The sequence below is a fragment of the Gymnoscopelus braueri genome, assembly GCF_963280865.1.
Source record: "Gymnoscopelus braueri genome assembly, chromosome: 5".
Taxonomy (NCBI): domain Eukaryota; kingdom Metazoa; phylum Chordata; class Actinopteri; order Myctophiformes; family Myctophidae; genus Gymnoscopelus; species Gymnoscopelus braueri.
In genome coordinates this window covers 7,996,247-8,000,614 of record NC_137606.1, presented here as the reverse complement: position 1 = coordinate 8,000,614, position 4,368 = coordinate 7,996,247, and positions in this window count along the sequence as shown.

Sequence of the window (4,368 nt, the reverse complement as noted above, 5' to 3'; positions counted from 1 at the left end):
GCTGGGGACCCCCTGGAACACACCCAAGGATCCCTGGGGATCCCCAGACCCCACTTTAAGAACCAATGGCCTAAACAACACTTCCTATTATACCCGCAGCCGGATTATTGAGCCCAGCTGTTGTCCCTGCGGCGTGCAGTTTGTCAAATGGTCCACATTTACCGTAAATTCTTCAGCAGTGTTTTTTCAATTACAACAGGCCGTTTATTGCACCAGAGCCGGAAAGTGCTGATTCACATCGTGATCCTAATTGGAACCATGTCGGTGCTGCTCCAGCTAGTTTCACTTATAGTCCATTGCCTCCACAGGAGTCTTGTGAAGTCCCTCTCTGACACCAAATTGTCTGAGAGACTCAAATGGAAAGGAAAGTCAAAGGGTCTAGTTTCAAAGAGGCCCCCCTGTACTTTCACATTACCCATAAAAACAGGGGTTTAGTGTTAAAAGGCCAGTAAGCACACTCATGTGAACAATCGTGGAGGTTTCACCTCTTGCATGCTTTGATGTTGATGAACATTGTTGTACATTATTGTTGGGGTGGTGTGATTAAGGAATGGATCATCTTATCTCATTACAGTACGTATGATGATGTGAATCTCTGCTCATAGTTGAGGGGATAACCGAAACATTTAGAAAATTATGATACTTTTTCCCCCAGCTTCACCTGCCAGTGAGGAGCCCCCACCGGGAGGACGCAGCACCTCTATGCCACTCCTGCCGACAAACACTCTGCTGACAGGTGCCGCCCCAGCCCGTATAGGAGCACGCGTAGTGACAATTATCACCCTTCCGCCTCAGCTTCCCTCCCCCAAACACGAGCCAATTGTGTTCATATTGATGCTCGACAAAGCCGGATGCACCATGGTGGATTCGAACCCATCTCAGCGGTGGTCGGCAGACCTTTACCACTCTCAATGATGATGATACTTTGGCTTGGATGTTGTCCAAGGGCCAAGGCGCATTGATCAAATCTGCTGGATTGGCCATTTGAAAATCCAAGGTGGCCGCCAAATTGGTCTCCCGAAGTTAGTAGTTCCCCAAAATGTGTGTAGCTGGCCGATTTGAATGATCTGGAAGTCAATTTATGTTTCAACCACTTAAGCCTGATTGGATATTTTGAAACAGCAGATCTACAAGCTCACAAAGCATCAGAAAGATTTGAAATATTTAAGAAAGGGTAAGTGATTTTTTTTTGTTCAAATAAGTGTTAAATAGCTCAACATTTTGATAGTACTTTAACAAAAAACTTAGTTGTCACCAAAAAATATCACTTAGCCTACCTAGCCATGGATCAAGACTATCATAGATGTGTTTTATCGATTTTGAAGATATGAAAGTAAAAGTCAGACTCAATCAAATACAACTATGATAGTCTTGATCCAAGGCTATCACTTACCCTACATTTAATCCCAAAATGGGGATACCAGGTGGAAAGTGGTTAAACATGGTATAATATCTTTCTCTAGTTTAACACTGGTATGATGATTGTAGTGATGTTATCCTACTGTATCCTACATAATTACACATCTTGGTTGAATGCCTGATTCTGATTGGTCAATCACTGAATTAATCGGTCTGTTATTTCTGAATAATGACCAGTGGTGGAAAAAGTAAGTAAAAGTATCAATACTGCAATGTAGAAATACTCTGTTACAAGTAAAAGTCCGGAATTCAAAATTCACTTGAGTAAAAGTAAAAAAGTATTGGTATCAAAATGTACTTAAAGTACCAACAGTAGAAACTACTCATTATGCAGTTTTCAAATGTATAAAATGTACAAAGCTCCTTTGAAAATAGCAGATCTGCTATTTTCAAATGGCATATATATATATATATATATATATATATATATATATATATATATATGCCATATAAATAAAGGGCTGAAGTGGTTAATGCATGTTTTGTAATAATAATCAAAAACTACAAAGTAACTAAAGTTGTCAAATAATTGTACAGGAGTAAAAGTATAGTATTTGCCTCCGAGATGTAGTGGAGTAGAGGTAAAAGTACTGAGAATTGTAAATACTCCAGTAAAGTAAAAAATACCTAAACATTTTACTGTACTTGAGTAAATGTACTTAATTCGTTTACACCACTGATAATGACCAATGAGCTCTATAACAGATCACTGTCTAATCAAAGGCTCAGAGCACCTGCTCATATCAATCTGGACTGTCTGATGTTTGTCATATATCTAGCTCCGACGAAACCTCTCCCTCCGATACAGCGGAGGGAGATGTTCCGTACGTAGGGGCTACCATATATCCAACATGGCGGCCATGTACACAAACACCATACCTGCCAACCTCATCAGACAGTAATATTTAAGGAGATCGTGTGGTTAGCAGTTAGCACACAATGCCATTGACAGCTTAACATTGCTCTCAAGAATGTTTTTTTAAACATTTTAAGTGAGAAATAAAAATTAACACTTACCATTATTGTTTTTGTGGCGCGTTGCACTGGACGCACCTGGCATAAATTAACAGACAACTTTCATTACCTTAAAGAAATCCTTTTAAAAGTCAATCAAACTCAGGCAGGACAGGACGATTGCACAGTTTAATAATACGCTTCATTGTACAAAACAACAGTGCACTGAAACAGTAAACATAACTAGACTATATAAAATAACTAAATACACCTACTGAAGTGTACACACTAACTCCATGCTCTCTCTCTCTCTCTCTCCCGACATGTTGCCTGACCAATCACAGCCCTGGTGTTGATTGGCTGATTAGCAGTGTTGCCAGATTTCGTGCGAGAAACAAGAAACAGGTCTAGGAAAACAAGCCTAACTATAGGCCACATGAGCACTTTAAACCTATATGCATCGGCTATTTGCAAATAGCCGATCTATAAGCTCACAACGCGTAGCATTGCGTTGTTAGATTTTGGTAGGTAGGTTGCATGTTGTTGTAGGCTACTTATGAAGTCAAGTTGAGGGCTACTTATGAAGTCAAGTTGAGGGCTACTTATGAAGTCAAGTTGAGGGCTAGCAATTTGTAGATTGTATGTTGCCAGGTTGATCTTTCATTAAAATATTTTTTCCAGTTGAGGTTAAAAAACTACAGCAGATTAAAAATAGCAGACTAGTAGGCCTAAGAAACACTGCTGCAGCTAATCAAGCAGCTACTAATGGGTGTGTTAGATTTAGGTTTGCTGCAGAGTGGTGGAAGAAGAGCCAGTAGTCAACAAGGTGTGTCAGTCTACATTGGCACACAAATCTAACACACCCATTACTAATTTCATTAGCTGTGTGTTATGTTATTTTACATCATGGTGTACTTTAAGGTCATGTTTTTAAACCTGAACTGAACTACACAGCCTTGTGATTCTCAAAGTGGGGTCCAGTGACCCTACAGGTCTGTAACTCTGAGAGTGTACAAATGCACCCTTACAAGTCTGTAACTCTGAGAATGTACAAATGGAACCAAATGGACCCGTAATGTAGTTATGGGGGTCCTTGAAATGAAAATCTTTGAGAACCACTTCACCCCCTTTAATGAGCATGTCCTTGGGAGTGCTGTGTATATTTACCTTGATTATTTTTCTTACCTTACTCGTAGAGGGTTACCACATTAACACTTGTGTCTGTGAGTTGGTGGTGACAATAAAATCAGGTCAGACCAAATAATGGTATCATAATTTGTACGACAGCTACCTCTCTAACATTCATGTAATCAGCTACACTAGCAGCCTTGGTAGCAGCAGCAGCATCTTCTGCCCCCGCCACCACCCCTCCTTTCTCTGTAAATTTAGCCTATCATATGATGCCACTGAGTTTTCCTCCAATGTGTAAATTGTATTGTATGTACTTGACACAAGTGTCTATAGTCACACACCTGAGCTCTGTGTGTGTGTGTGTGTGTGTGTGTGTGTGTGTGTGTGTGTGTGTGTGTGTGTGTGTGTGTGTGTGTGTGTGTGTCTGTGTGTGTGTGTGTGTGTGTGTGTGTGATGGGGGGTGCACAATAGGCATTTAGCAGACGCTTGTCTTAACCAGAGCGACTTACAATAAGCAAGGTAAACACATACATCAGAAGGTGCCTCAGTAAACTAGGATCACGAGTAAGCCACGAACCTAGCATCAGTCAAAAAAACAAAATTACTATCAAAATGGCATGATTATACACACGTGTTGTGTATTATGCTCTTTTTGTCTGTCTGTCTGTCTGTCTGTCTGTCTGTCTGTCTGTCTCTCAGCGCACAGTCATACTCTTGTGTGTGAATATTCAGGACAGTGAGACAGCCCTGCTGTACCCATGGTGCATTAGTGGTGACATCATTCCTGACCACAACCCCTCTGATCTCTCCTCTCTGAGGAGAATGATTTGGAGAAATCCTCTGGAGTCAAACTTATGTAACTCT